At 37.8% G+C, this 16,232-nt stretch overlaps 1 non-coding gene across 1 annotated transcript; it reads right to left on the minus strand.

Annotated features, from left to right (window-relative positions):
• Nucleotides 1–15,352: 15,352 nt before the first annotated feature.
• LOC118998890 (U1 spliceosomal RNA) lies at nucleotides 15,353–15,516 on the minus strand. Its single transcript, XR_005068974.1, has one exon. It is a non-coding gene; the product is annotated as a U1 spliceosomal RNA (small nuclear RNA).
• Between the last annotated feature and the right edge of the window lie 716 nt (nucleotides 15,517–16,232).

A 16,232-nucleotide genomic window follows, 5' to 3' on the forward strand; every position in this document is an offset into this window, starting at 1 on the left:
GATTTGATAATTTATATTTGTGTATCTTAAAGTTTACTGAGTCTTTCTCATATATTTTTATTTTTTCATTAACCACATTCAGTAAATTTAAAATTTTAGATATAGTGTTTTTCAGTTGTAGTATTTCTACTTAGTTTTCAAAAAATACTTGTACTTATCAGCAGAGATTTCTGATTTCTTGTCTTTTTGTTTATTGTAAGAATATTTTTCTTTATTTTGTTGAGGATAGTTTTTTACATGGTGATAAATTTTGGATTATACCTTGAACATTTGAATGATTGATTATAGAAATTCTTAATGCTGTTATTTTTTTGTTTGTTTGTTTGTTATGTTTCAGGAGGCAAATAACTTGGTGACTCAAACTATAAATGCTTTTGTGTGCTGGCTCAACCATCAGTCTAGTTTTTTTTTTCTTTGCTGAGGTTCTTGGAGTCCAATATCTGCATGTGTGATTCAGTTGTCATCTGGATACTTAGGAAGGGTGTATGTACAAACTTGGGGCTCTCCCTTCCCAAATCACTTCTTTCTGGAATTTCTTGCTCACTTTCCGGTAGCTGTGGGTGCTCCAAATTCTGTTATTTAGTCATTTTCTTCAAAAAACTTGATTTTTCTATTAGAGATTTAGTTACACTGTATGACACTCATTTTAACCTGACTTCAGGCAGAGGCATAAAAACTGTTAATTAACTCTTCCATCTAACTGTTCTAATCTCTTCTATTCAGAATTTGCCTGCTTATGTTCACTCTCTAGTAACCTTGTAATATTTGATTTTTGTTTGTATATTTTGCCCACATATTATAGTTGTCTGGTGGAGATTAGAGTTTGGTGGGAGCTTTTCTAATTATACTGGATGTGGAAAAATAGTTTAAGATTAATATCTTCTCTTATAAAATAGAAATAATATGATCAGTTCATTTCCTATGAAAGTCCAAAATTTGGGGATAAGATTATACCTGAAAAAAAAAGTCTCAGTTAAACCCACCATGGGTTTCACTTTTCAAAAATCACCACAAAACTACAACAGGGTCAATGGTGTGGCGACTGACCGTGAAAGTGGGGTTGGGGTGGGTGGAGAGGGTGTAAGGGAAAAATTGGGACCACTATAACGGCATAAACAATAATAAAAAATGCATATGTGACTGTGAAAAAGTTATGTAGACAGGCTAAAATGAAATATAAAATATCAAAAAGACTTAGACACAATTCTGCTTCAAATTCATTAACAATATTTGAGTGGCTTAGTCTATATTTTGTGATGTAACACTTAAAAATAGGTGAGAAAGGATTTGTCCAAGATTTTTGAAAATAAGTAGTAGCCCCATGGTGTCCTCTAATGTTTAACGTGGGTCTTCCAAGGAGTCAAACACCTTGCAGACAATGTTCTGTGACATTGACTGTAGAGTGGGGAGAATCTAGTCATACTAATGTACATGCATCCAGTGATGACAGCTGGAAATCGTTATCTATGAAGCTGTGTCAGATGCCCAAAAAAGGGTTTATGGAATGAACACAAGAACGTACTGGTTTAAACTTCTATATGAAGAGAAAGTATAAGAGGAAAAGTATGTAATTGAGAAGTTCTATTTGGGATATAGATATATATTGTGCGTGCATGACTTCTGAATCAGAAGAAGGAGAAATATTTTTAAGAAAAATAAAAATGGAGTTTCTTGCTTTATTTTCTGAAATGTAGGAACTTCAGGGCCCATTTTCAGTCTCCTACCTGTTTTTATTGCTGACTGTTCCATGACAGGTCAGGAATTTGAGAGGCCAAAATGAAGGGGAACTTCACAGGGACCAGGGTCAGTTCCAGGCTCTGGCCCACAGCTCAAAAGCAATTTGTTAAGTTTTGACAAGTATGGAACTTAGTTGCTGGTGATGTGTGAAACTAAATTATTGCAGCTTGAATGTTCAATGAGCTTGGAGAGGAATAATTAGATCTGGGTGTGTTCATGAGCTGGAACAGGCTGGTTTCCTGGTTTAAGCATCTCTGATGGTGTACTTACCATCTCTGTTGGTGGGGAGGTGGCAGTCTGTTAAAGGGCTTCGAGAGGCTCCCAGAGAGCTCTGTGTTCTGCTCCTAGAGGAGTCCCCAGCCAAACAAACTTGGAGAGTACGGAGTTTTATTGGGAACCAGGGACTTGCCATGGCTCAAAGAAGCTTTTGCAACTGCTCATTATGGAGCCTCCTCTTGAAAGGTCTCCATGTTTTATTCAGCTTGATGTTTCAGTTGGCCTGGGGTCACTTTGGCTAGAGGATTTCTGTCTTTTCTTTAGGTTGTTTTCTGGAGAACAAAGTCCCTCTTTGAGTTCCTTTTACAGAGGCTCCAGGCAGCCCCCAGGCTATATTGGGCCCTTCGAGCCTCTGTAGCCCTCCCAGGATTCTCTCTTTTGAGGAGGAGATGATCAGAATGAGCAAGGATTTACTGTACTCACTGCCTTTGCGAGGATGTTTATTTGAACCAGTGGGTGATTTGATGCTTATATTAGTGAGAACTAGTAGAAATCCCACCAGGAGGACATTGTTTAAATTATGTACCTCTCATCTTTTTTTAAAAAATAATTTCTGATTTCCCGAACTTTTCCTATCATGTCACCGTGTGATTTTGTAATGGCTAGGTGGCAGGATGTTGATACGGATGTGGGGGTTACTTCGACAGAAATGGAGAGATCACTGGCCACAGCCAGACACCAAAGACATCCAGCCCACTCTTCAAATGGTGATCATATTTCTGTGCTTCACCCTGTTTCTGTCTGAACTAGTGGGCTTCCATTACCTCTGTAGACTCCAACCTTGGGAATTCTGAACTGAACTCTGGAATTTCAAGCTCTCCGTGTCTGCCCCTTGCTGTGTTTGCTTTAGCCCAGAACCTATCCTCCATATTTCTCCTTCCAGACTTCAGAACTGATTTCCAATTTTGATCTGCCTAGAGACAGGTTTTCAACAGGAAATCTTTTTTCTTGACACCTACAAACGTTAATGAAGTGAATTGTTCACAACAGTTCTGGGGAGACAATTACCTTAAATATAAAAAAAAAGTGGTAATTTGTTCTAGAATATTATGTGTTAAAAAGAAAGTATAAGGAGTTTCTTGCATTTGGAGTGCAGTAAGAGCAGAATGACAACCATTGCTCTGGGAATGGAAACTGGTACAAATTTTCTGAAGGGATATTGGAAAAATATTTGAAGAACCTTAAAAAATGCTTATCTACAAATTCTCCTAGAAATTTTATCCAAATAAAGTAAGAGACACTAAATACTATTTAAAATTATTTTATTGTGAGTAATTAACACAACGCAAATGCTCCAAATGGGAATTAGATAAATATTAAATTGAATCATCTGAAATTATAAGTTCACAAGTGTTGACCTATGGAAACAGGTTTTTGTGTGGTTTAACTTAATAAATGTGGGATGTAATCATGACAGACTTGTACCATGATTGAAAATAATGTTTTAAAGAATATCTAATGCTCATAAATAAAATGCTGTATAATAAAAATAAGATATAAAAACTATATACCATGAGATATCCATTTTATTTTCTTAAAATACACCTTGTGAATATATGTAAAAATATGATCATAAAAATGACTAGAAGCAAACATTCATGTTAATAGTTCACTGAGTGATTGGGTTATTGGTTTTTTGTTTTATTTTTGTCTTTATACCTTTGTGTTTTCCCTCAAATTTGTGTGGTTATAATAACTAGTATTTTGCATTTCCTAAAGTCTTATAGTAAGCATATTCCTTGTTGTTGTATACTCTTCAGAATAATTTTAATGGATTCATAATATCCTCATTAGAATTTCATCAATTATTTAAACGTTCCTCAATGGTAGACTTTTAGGTTGATCCTTCCTTCCTTCCTTCCTTCCTTCCCTCCCTCCCTCCCTGTTTTCTCTCTTCCATTGTATATAAATAATGCAAGATTTCCCTTCCCATATTTTGGATTATTTCCATATAAATAGTCCTAGAAGTAAAGTCTGTTAGGCATGGGAAGGGGTGGGAAGAAAATTGACTGGAAGCTGAATGTTGTCCATCTACTTCTGGAGAACCTCAACCCTGAACGCTGTCAGCCTTTTGAGACACTGGAAAGACACTGTTCTAATACCTTTTCTTGTTATGAATGGAAACATTATTTCCCACTGTTCTGATTCCAAGGTACCAGCGTTTTAAAAACTTAGCTCAGGTAGAATAGCTTAGCATTTGCATCCCGTTAAACCTAGGAGAAAAACTCCTGGAATCAGATAAAGACATCAATCTACTAGCACATGTCACACTCTTATTTCCATTATTCATCTTTGTTCAGATGACATTTCTATACCTTGGCTGCCCAGTGCTTGCCTGACATAACCCACCTGAAGCATGTGCTGAGGAGTTCAGAGGAAGACTACAGAAGTGCAGGAATTCCCAGGGCCCTTTCATGTGTGAGGAAGTCCTGCGCGGTGGTGAGGCTGCATGTGATGAAAGAGGCTTCATGTTCTCCACCTACTAGTAAAACATAGGCTGGAGGAATACTGTATCTTCCCTTAAAAAACTTTGATGCCTGGACACATGATTTTAAACTGGTCTCCCATCCTGTTTTTGTATGAGCAGAGAAGGGTATAAGTGGCCAGAAGGCACAGAAGAGCAGCATCCCATCGAAGGTACACCATCTCCATCCCTCATCCCTGGGTACCTTCATGTGAATGGGTGTCTGCTAAGGGCCTGGCCCAACTAGGGAACTTAGTGGTGTGGCAGCTTTCTTAGAGGCAAAGGCCAGGAGAAAGCAGCTACTGTCTGCTGGTTCATTCAGAAGCATTTATTGAGCTACTGCTGTATAACAGATGATGTGCTGGGCCTGAAAATGGCACCTGAATAAAGCATGCTTCCTGCTTTCCAGGAGATCACATGTATGATGAGGTAAACAAGGGAAGGGGTCATTTAGAGGCCAAGTGAGATGGTGACACAAGAGAAAGAAAGAGGTGGTTGTGAAAGACACTGAGGAGAAGCGTCAGGACTGGAAAGCTTTTAGAAGAGGTGATGTGTGGGTTGGGTGTTAAAGGATGGGTGGTGTGCTTTCGCTAGGTAGATGAAGGAAGGAAAGAACATGCCTTTGATAGGGGAGCAGCCAAAACTGCAAGCTTGGGGGCTGGGGAGGCTTCTCTCTGAGTGCTGGACAAACACTTTTGCTGACACACTGATTGTGTCCACAGCCTTTGCAACTGCCGGCAATAGGCTGTGGCTGCCTCGTTCACAACCTGTGAAAATAGGGTAAGAGGCTACTTCCAAGAAATAAATGGTAAATGCCAGGGCCCAGTGGCCAGCAGCATGCTTCTTCCTTCATTCAGATCTTTTCACTCTTTTTGAAGTTTTTAAGTGGCAATGCGATAAGCTATTTCTAATGAAGAAAATGACTCATGCTTATTATTAAGATTTCAAACAATAGCCCTAGCTGGTGTAGCTTGGTGGATTGAGCGCGGGCCTGTGAACCACACAATCGCGGTTCGATTCCCAGTCAGGGCACATGCCTGGGTTGCAGGCCAGTTCCCAGCAGGGGACGCACATGAGGCAACCATACATTGATATTTCTCTCCTTTCCTTCCCTTCCCCTCTAAAGATAAATAAATAAAATCTTAAAAAAAAAGATTTCAAACAATAGATGAACATCTAAGTATCTCTCCAAAGTCTTCAACCTAGAGATCACCAGTGTTATTGTTTTGAAAACATCCTTCCACATGACCTTGTCCTTTAGCACAAGCTAGTTTCTCTGCCTGGATTGCTACCCTGTTCCCCACACTAGAGACAACTTTCTATGTCAACAGATCTAATTCAACAATATATGCAATGGAAGTATCTTTTCTTCTGTTTGAATAAATCACTGATATATTATTATTTTTAATCCATGACTTACTAAGATTCTTAGGTAGTTAAAATTTTTTTCTATTATAAACAATCCTGTGAAAAGCACCCTTTTATATACAGGGGAGGGCAAAAGTAGGTTCACAATTCATATGGAAAAAGACATGCAAGTTATGATGATCACAATAGATGTATTAATGGAAAAGAATGTCACAGTGGCACAGTGCCCTTAACTATGATTTGGCAAGTGCTTAAGTTGTTGGCCTTCAGTATTTACACATTCTGGTAGTCTACTTGCTGTACTCAAGCACACTTGGGCACGGAGTTCTCACTATTTTTGGCCGCCCTTGTACATCTTGAACATTTATCTTAGGATAAATTCCTAAAAGTGGAATTAGTAGATCAAATGATATGCACATTTAATTTTTGATACATCTTAACAAATACACACTACCCTTCTGAAAGTTTTTTTCAGTAGTATGTAAAGTACCATTTTCACATATTCTACCAACATTAGGAAGCCTATTTGTAAAAAAACCTTTGGCCAGCTGATGAAGTTTTATTGTTTTCATTTATTTTTACTTGTTGTTCTATCATTTTTCATCTATTTATTCATTCTTTATATGTCTTTTGTGAGTATTCTATTCATATTTTTTCATTAAAACACTATTTTTCACATCAATAATTTACAAGTGTTCTTTACATATTAAGGGAATTAACATTTGCTATATGTACTGCAAATATTTTTCTCATGTATCATTTGATTTTATTTTTTATGTTTTTTTGCCACCTACACTTTAAAACAAACAAAATAAGATAGTCATATCTAATCACCTTTTCTTTTGTGGTTTTGTATTTTTATGTTATTCTTTTCATCTACTTCCAATCATGTAGTCTCATTGCTTGTGCCTGACTGAATTTGAGGCTTGGACAAAAGCCAGATGGCTAAGGATTCATTCTAATAAGACAGAGATTGTATTGGTAAAAATTGGAAAACATGTAAAAAATATGTCCGAGATCATCTCTGTCCGCTCATTCAAAGGCATGACTTTGCCCCTTCCCCATGGTTTGTGGGGTCCCCATGCTGTGGTTTCCAGATAGTCCGAGGGCAGGATTATGCAGATGGTCTGTCAGCAAGTAGAAAATGAGGAAAACCATCTCTTTTTTCAAAAGAGGATCTTCTGCCAGTCCCATTGTGGACAGGGCAGCACTAAGGACTGAACTGAGCCCGAGTAACAGGGAAGACTGAGACAAAGTGATGCAGAAGATAAAACCCATTCTGAAGGGCAAATGTGAACTAGCTACCATTTAAATGTCCATTCTGTGTCCTCCAACAGCTTACATGGTAGATAATCCTGTCTACGGATTTAAGTTTACAAATCTTAAAAACTAACCAGCAAACAAGCCTTACAGAGGTGAAAGGACTGGAGTAAGGTCATGCAGCTACTAAGAAAAAGAAGTGAAATTTGGATTATGATCTGAGCTGAGTCCAAAGCTGAGAACAGCAGCAAAAAGCTCAGTATCATTGAGTATTCATCTTTACAGGTCTTGTGCTAAGTGCTTTATGTATATTAGCTCTTTTAATATGATAGCAGCCATTTGAGGTAAGCATTTCTTTTTTAAAGATGAGAATATTAAAGCCCAGAACAGCTAGGCAGCATATCCAAGGTCACACAACGAGTAAGTTGCAGAATCAGGAACTGAAAAAAAAAAAACATTCTGAGTTTTGACACCTGTCTTCATCCAGATCTTTCTTTTTAAATTTTATACTTAAAAGACAATCACTTTATTATTTATAATTATTATATGCTCATGTTTCTTAAAATTTCAAATACATGAAACAAATAATTATTTCTATCAGTCATGCTGCTTTCTCCCAATGCATGTTCTGAAGTATCACTCATCCTTGGGAGAATTTAGCACCCTATTCCCACTCTCCATGCTTTGAAGGTCATACCCCTGTGTGTTATCTTCAGGAAAATATATTTTGGGGTAACTACTAACTGGGAAAAGGAATAATTCATATAATTACCAGGCAATTTTGGTGTTGTCAGGCATGACCAAACTACCTGGAAAAGTTAATAAGTGAGTAATTGTTTAATTACTTAACTACTAATGATTTTCCAGGAATCAAACAACTTGATTTTGGACCTGAACATTTTCTTTAAGTTGATTGAAAATAACCTGTGAGACAGCAGAGTTCTGAGCTCCAGAGGTCATTGCATTGGAGTCACCACTATTGATTCTACCATACAGCTCCACTAAAACATTGATTAAGGTATTGACCAGTTATTTTAATGCATCCTCTCTTTTAGTAGGCATGAGTAACACATTGGGTGTTCAGAAAAATCCGTGCTTTCCAAATCTTGCTTCCCAACCTGGAACCTTTTCCTGTAATGAGCTTATCTTTTCTTTTGATTGGTGACCTTACTACAAAGTGGTTTCTCAAAGGTTGGTCAAATGTTAAATTTGAGTATATAAATAATGAATGCCAGATTTCAGGAAATCATTTGATGCATACAGATCATTTGTATTTGGGCATTTTCCCCACCCCCTTTTCCCAAAACACGTGCCCTCTTATGTACAATATAACAAACCTCACAATTTCTTCTTCCCCTCAACTAATTAATTTTGGGATATTCAACAAAGATTAGGGCATGAATAATTCAATGAGAGTTATTAGAAATAAATAAAAGTGAAAAAACCCCATTTATTCTAGGATACAAAGAGAATATTTCTTATTCTTAGACTTGGGTCTTATAGCAGAATCAGGGGTCAGAATCACCAGTATAGCTGGTTGAAAGACAACTTCTTGGGTCCAGACCCTAGATTCTGACTTGGTGGTTCTAGGGTGAGCCCTGAGAATTTGCATTTCTCACAAGTTTCCATGATTGTGGTGATTTTAAAACACGGTCACAAATTCTTCAACACTCCTCCTTTTCTTTGAGCTATCTTATACCTCCACTTCTCCGTCATTTCCATACTCACTTAACCAATAATACCTGTAGATTTTACCCTTTAAATGTTTCTCACACCTTGTGTTGACTTCCTTGTACTAACTATGACTGGCCAAATCCTACCCTCTTCAGCACTCACCTGGACTATTGTAATCATCCTTTTATTTTTTCTCAGCCCACTAATACTGCCCCTGCCTTAAATTCATTTACCATTCTGTAGACAGTGTTATTACCTAATACTAAAATCAATTCCTTCTTGTATTTCTTTCCTGTAAAGTTGTCATTCATCTTTTAAAACAAACTTCAGAGAGTATGTCCTCAAGGCAGTCTTCCTTGAAACCCTTGCGGGGCTATATAGTTCTCTCTTTCTCATATATCCCCCTGTGAAAACTTTTCAACATAGCGTATTTTCTACTTATTGAAACTGTGTGTAGTGTCTTCTTCCATTAGAATATAAGCCCCTTCTGGCAGAAAATATAGCTTACTCATTTTCCTACCCCCAACCACCTAAAATAGGAACATGACGGCTGTTTAATAAATGTCGGTAACATTGGTTAGGTGGGCTGAATTGTGTATCCCCCCCTCCTGAACTGTGTTGAAGTCACAATTCCCAATACCTCAGAAATGTGATTATTTTTGGAGAGAGGGTCTTTAACAAAGTAATTAAATAAAATTGAGGCCATAGGTGTGGTCTCTAATCTAATATGACTGGTGTCCTTATAGGATGAGATTAAGATACAGATATAAGGAGGAAAGACATCTGTAGATTAAAGATATAGATATCAGAAGAAATCAGCCCTGCCAATGCCTTGATGTTAGTAGACTTCTGGCCTCTCAGAATGTAAGAAAATAAATTTCTGTTGTTTAAGTCGCCCGATCTGTGGTTCTCTGTTAGGGCAGCCCTAGCAAAGGAACATGAGCATCTTATTAGGTATTAGGTGTTATTCCAGGTCTCGGGGAGATTTAGATCCATCCCACATGTAGGGTCCCTGCCCTCATGAGGCTTGCAGTCTACTGAGTGAATCTTAGATGTGAATGACTCTTCAGTTCAACACAATAAATGGTCTCTGCATGCACAGCATGGGTGCACACAAGAATGAAACGTAAATGCCTTGACAATGGTTCACATGCATAGTAGAATGAAGAGACAATTCAAGACCAACTTAGACTGGGGACAAAAATGTTCTCAGGAATGGTGAAACGGGGAGGGGTTGTTTAGGGCAAAGTATGTGGAGAGATTGTTCATTCAAAGACTCCAAAGATGCAGAACTTCGGATTGGCAGGACTTATACTTGGGGAAAGAACAGTAGGACCAGATATCCAAAGCAGTTAGCCTGATGCTTTCAGGCAGTGGAGTGGGGACCATAGCAAAATCATGTCAGAGCATAATGAGAATTATTGCCATTATGTATGTGTATTTTTCTATGTACCGAGTACTGTGCAAAATGCTTTGTAAACATTGCCTCATTTACTCTTTGAGGCAAAGCTACAGTAGATATTTCTTTTTACAAATCAAAGCCCAAGACTCAAAGCAGTAAGTAATTGTGTACACCTCAATTACAGGTCATTTGTTAAAAGAGTAAGTGAAAGAAGAGATAACACCTACCCAATACTTAGTAAGGAAACAACATGAGATCTTTGGGTAGAGGAAATTAAGAAAATAATTGAAAGCTTGATTTGGTGGCCACTTTTTAAGGGGATATAAATCAGTGGTTCTCAAATCTAGCTCCACACTAGAATCATCTGGAGAGTCTTGAAAAATCTTAATGCCCAGATGTACCAAAATACCCAAGATCTTTACCAGAATTTCTATTCTCTTAAATCCTTCCTCCAAGTTTCCTCTCCCATACCCACACACCTCAAACCCCAGTTCCCTCTAACTCTTCTGTATCCACTACAGTCATTATTTTATTTTGCCTATTTTCTCTTTCAGACCATTTAAAAAATGTGGTACCCAATATGAACTTTCCTCTTGGAGTAAATCTACAAGTACTGATATTGCCCATCTCTTCATTAGTACTTTCAGATTTAGAAAAAGAAAGCTGTAGACTCTCTTTATAATTTCTCCCAGTATCTATCTATTTATCATCTATCTATCTATCTATCTATCTCTATTCATTTATTCATCTATATATCCATCCATCCATTCATCCATCTGTCCATCCATCTTTGGCACTTGTAGGCAGGGTAGCTAGCTCTGGTATATGAGTATATTGTGAGTTGATCCTTTCTTCTTAATTTACTGATGTCTCTGCATAGTTATTTCATCTTATATATCTCCTGTTAACTTCTTTTTGTTTGCCTATTTTCCCTTCTTTTATTTACTGAGTCCTCCAAATGTTAAGGCCCATACCTGTTTTATTTACCCCGAACGCCAACTAGCACAAAGCAGCTTCACAGGTGGTAGGGACCATTTTTTCCAAGAAAGATGTCAAACAGCTCTTTCTAACAGAGAAAGGTTAAGGGCCTGCACAACTCAGCTGAGCATATTAGTTCTCGCTTCAGTGTGAATTTTAAATTAAGATGGAAAGCACAGCTGGCCGGGTGAGAGCTGCATGTTTTCTTCTGCCCACTGAGGTTGGGTCTAGGGCACGGATACAGGATAGGCTTGGGGAGCCTTTTGATCTGGGTTGCAGCACAGTGATTCTGTCTGGGTGATTCATCTTCTCTCCATTTCTATTTTCCTCCAGGCAACATAATCAATCCTCTTAAACAGTGGTTCTCAGATTCATTACCTCAGGAGTTCATAAGGCTGAAAACATAAATAGGGTCAAGAAAAGTTTAGATAAATTAATGAGAGGCAAGCTCATTGATTTGTGTTTTTGAAGGGAAAGGGAACTGAAGGATGTGAGTATCCCTCTCTCTGAGATCATCACCTAAACTACTGCTCTCTTAACAAATGTCTGCTGGACCCTATTCTCAGAGATGGCCAAACTGTATTTCTTACATGTTCTGGGAGGACAGATGCACAGTGAGCTGCCTGATGCTATGCATATCTGGGACAATGTCAGTCTGAGACACTCGTGTACGAGTAAATGATGCTGCCTGTCTGGCATCACAAATTCCTAACAAGAAATGGAAGTTTCAGAAAATCCTGGATGTGTGTCCTATGATAATAGCCCTTAATTTTTCGTTGTTTTGAATTTTGTTTTTGACTTAAGACAACAGAAATGTATTCCTCACAGTCTTGCAGGCCGGAAGTCTGAACACAGTCTCCCTGGGCGGGGCCACACTCCCTCAGGAGGCTCTGGGGCAGCATCTGTGCCATGTCCCTTCGCGCTTTGGGGAGCTGCTAGCATTCCTCAGCCACCTCACTCCAATCCCTGCTCTTGTCTCTGTCTAATTTCCCTCTTTCCCTCCAATCCCCAGCTTCCTCCTCTGTTTGTCTAATTTCCCTCTGCCTCTCTCTTATAAATATTTATGAGGGCATTTAGGATCCACTCAGATAATTCAGAATAATATTCTCATCTCCAGACCCTTAAATTAATCACACCTGCAGAAACTTTGTTACCCAAGGTAACATTCTCAGGTTCCAGGGGTTAGGACCAGGGATTGGGCTATTTTAACCCAGGTATTCGGATAGAAATGTATTTCTCTCATAACAGAAGTCAGGAGCCAGGCAGACGAGGACTGGCAATACAGTTGAGTAGTGTCAGCAGTGCGATCACTCTTATGTAATTGGCCAAATACGTTATAAGGAAATATTAAATCAGAGTTGTACTAATGCCGAATAAACTGCTGAGCAAGCAACCTATGCTTGATTCTATTAAAACCAATAAGAAAACCACTCAGGAAAACCTAGGAGAATATTCTAAAGGAGATGCCCAAATTTCTGTCCCTACAACAGCCCACCAAAGAATTCTTCCTTTAAGAAGAGTGGAAACAGTTTGCCATCAAATCCTTCAATACTGCCTTTCTGGTAAACTGGAGAGGACAACTCAGAATTTCTTTTAAAAAGTGTTGACTTTAGGCCTCATTATTTTACTTTTCAGAAATGTTCCTGACATTGCAAATAACTTATGCAGAGTGAAGTATGACAGGTCAATTAGCTGCCAAATCAAGAATGAGAAAACTGGGGGGACGTTTGCAGTGGAAAATTCCACTTACCTGAGCAGCCAGAGCCCAGGGGAAGCTGACTTGTAGGAGAGGATAAATACAGTGTTTTTCTGGTGCCTTCAATAATGGGGCAACAGAAAGAACAAACTAAAGAAACTCAACCCAAGCCAGATAATAACAACTTCCTGTTGCTTTAAAAAAATAACTACAACACACTATGCGACACTCCAGCAATAACAATAAACAAAAGAGAAGAAATACGCCTTTGACTCTTGGGATGCCAAATGGCAACAATCACTTGCCAAGGATAATTGTCTGACTGCTGACCACAAACCATTTCCTTAGCCACCCAACAATGAGAACTGAAGCACATAAGGGGACCAGGGATTCTTCTTGTGTGAAAGGTGGGGTTGCAACACTCAGATACTAATGAGGCCTGAGCTCCATCACTAAACTGAAAAGCATGATTTCCTTTTCTTAGGAACTGAATTGTCAAATGGCTGGAGGGGCACAGGGCACTTTTTTTTTTTTAGGAGGAAGCATTCATAATCCTGGATTTAGTTAAGTGGAGAACAGTTCTTAATATTCTCTAAAATTAGAAAAACAAAACACTAGTTCTTTAAGGAAATCAACTCAAAACCAGGAGTGACAAATATCATTAGAACATCCAATTTATTGGTCACGACTGCTAATATGATTGAACAGATGTAGATAGACTGCAAAATTATACATTTCCTCTAAGTTTCCATGACCTGGTTCACTGTTTTAGTTGAGTGTGTCAGGGTGCTGTGCGACTTTCCTCATCCTAAGCCCTCGCAGAGCAGGGCTGTGACCCCCTAGCAGGCAAGGCCTGCTGCAGCATTAAAACGAGTTACTGGCTGTTCTTGCTGCCAAACATGAGATGATTTTTCCACTGATGTGGGATAAGCAATGATAAAAACTGCTCAGTCTGAGCCTTTTATTGTAAATAAAAAGTGAAAACTACTTCATCATGAGGTAACACAGCATCTTAATAGTGGAACAAGACAATTTTTATAAAAAAGACCCTATAACATAATGGAAAAGAGAAAATTTGATGCTTGTTATTATGGTCCAGAAGGAGCAGTAAATAGGCCGAAAGATGCTAAATGTAAAATTAGGGATGATACTTAATGTTTTAGATTATGTTTACTTTTAAGCCTTTTTTCATTTGAGTTTTTAAGTTCACAATATCAATTTAAACTCTAGACATTGTAGCAAAATTTTATGAAGTCCAGCTTTAATAAAAGTCCCCATTTATTCTTATATGTGCTAGGAAGGGATGGAGTGAAGGATGGAAGTTGCTTGCGGTCAGATCCCAAGTTCAGCAAGACATTTACTTGAAGTCAACTGAAGTTGTATAACTTTACATGAATTTCCTTGATTTATTTTTGTTTTGCAAAGCTTTGCTGTAGTTGTCATACAATAACTGCATATATTACAATTTTGATACATTTTGACATTTTCATACACCTAGGAACTATCCTATAATCAAGGGAGGGAATCAAGAGAGCCATCACCCTTGAATGTCTGAGTCCCACTAAGCTCTTCTCCCCTCTGCTCCCCACGGTGCTCTCCATCCCCTGGCGGCCACTGACCTGTCATTACAGATTCGTTTGTGTTTTCTAGAATTTTATATAAATGCAGTCATACAATATGTATTCCATTTGCCTGGCTTATTTCCTTCAGCATAATAGTTTTGAAGTTTACCTATATTTGTATGTATATTAATAGTTCATTTCTCTCTGTTCCAGGTAGTATTACATTATATGAATACACCAAAGTTTGCTTACCTATTCACTTTTGATAAACATTTGTGTTCTGTTCAGCTTAGGGAAATTATAATTAGTATTTTAAGGATGTTCATGTAAAAGTCATTATAGAGACATAGTGTTTTTATACTCATGGGCACATGCCTGCATGGAATGGCTGGATTGTATAGTTGGCGCATGTTTAATTTTCAGATTTTGATGTTTTTTATTCATGAGTTCAGAATATTTTTAAATTTCTCACAAGACTTTTTTGACTCATGGGTTATTTAGAAATATGTTGTTCAATTTCCAAATATTTGAGAATTTTCAGATATTCTCTTTGATTTCTAGCTTAGTGTCACAGTGTTTAAAGAATATATGTTGTATGATTTCCTAAACTTGTTAAAGTTTATTTTATGTCACAACATATGGTTTATCTTGATGAACAGTCTATACGTACTTGAGAGGAATGTGTATTTTGCTGTTTTCCAGGGAGTGACCTGTAAATGTCGGTTAGGTCAGGTTGGTTGGATGTGTTGCTAGTCTCTCCTATATCCTCACTTATTTTCTGTCCACTTTTATCAATTACTGAAAGATAAGTGTAGAAACATCAGTGAAGATTGTAGGTTTGTCTATTTCTTCTTTATGTGTTTTAAAATCCTGTTGTTAGGTAGATACGTGTTTAGAATGATTACTTTTTTCTTTTTTCTCTCTTCCTTTTTCCCCAGGGAAGAGTGTGAATGCAGTGCCCCCACTGCCACAAATGATGCAGTCGAGTTTCCCACATTTGGGGAAATCTCGGGGGCCAGCACCTCCAGAATGAGTGGATCGGTCTCACCCTGAGAAAGCCTCATTCGTGATCGTGGTATTTCCCCTGCCAGGTAAGTATAGAATTGCTATGTTTTTCGAAAGAATTGGCTCCTCTTTCATTATATGTTGTTCCATTTTCTCCCCTCTAGTATTTCTCATTCTTAAGTTTGTTTTTCCTGTTATCAGCCTCTTTGGCTTTCTTTTATTAGTATTTGCATGCCATATCTATTTCCATTCTTTCACTTTTAACCTAGCTTTACTCTATATTTTATAGACATCATATAACTCTATGCTGTTTATTTTGATTTTTATCTAACTGGATGATAATCTTTGTCTTTTCACTAATGCGTTTAGATAGTTTACATGTAATGTAATTACTGACATGGTTAGTTTTAAATACACTCTCTTGCTAAACATTTCCTATTTGTATCATTTCTTCTTTTTCATTGACTGTTTTTCATGACTCCGTGCATCTCCACTTCTGATTCATTATTTCTATCACTTTAAAACACCCTTGCTACTCCCCCCGCCCAGGATTTACAATATACATACTCAATTAATCAAAATTCAAACAATGTTCACTGTTTTACCTCTCATTCACGAGCCTGTAATAGTACATTCCCAGTCCCCCCTCCCGCTTGTTGTGCCATTGTTGTCATACGTGTGCTTTAAACACACAATGTCTTTCTATTTTTCTTCCCATAGTTCCCTTTCAGAGCAATTAAAAATAAGAAAAAACAAATTTTGTATTTGCCTTCCTTTATCGCTTTTCCATTGTTTTTCCTTTTCTTATGT

Source organism: Sturnira hondurensis, unplaced genomic scaffold (genome assembly GCF_014824575.4).
Source record: "Sturnira hondurensis isolate 20B ecotype Veracruz unplaced genomic scaffold, ASM1482457v3 Scaffold0014384, whole genome shotgun sequence".
Classification (NCBI taxonomy): Eukaryota; Metazoa; Chordata; class Mammalia; order Chiroptera; family Phyllostomidae; genus Sturnira; species Sturnira hondurensis.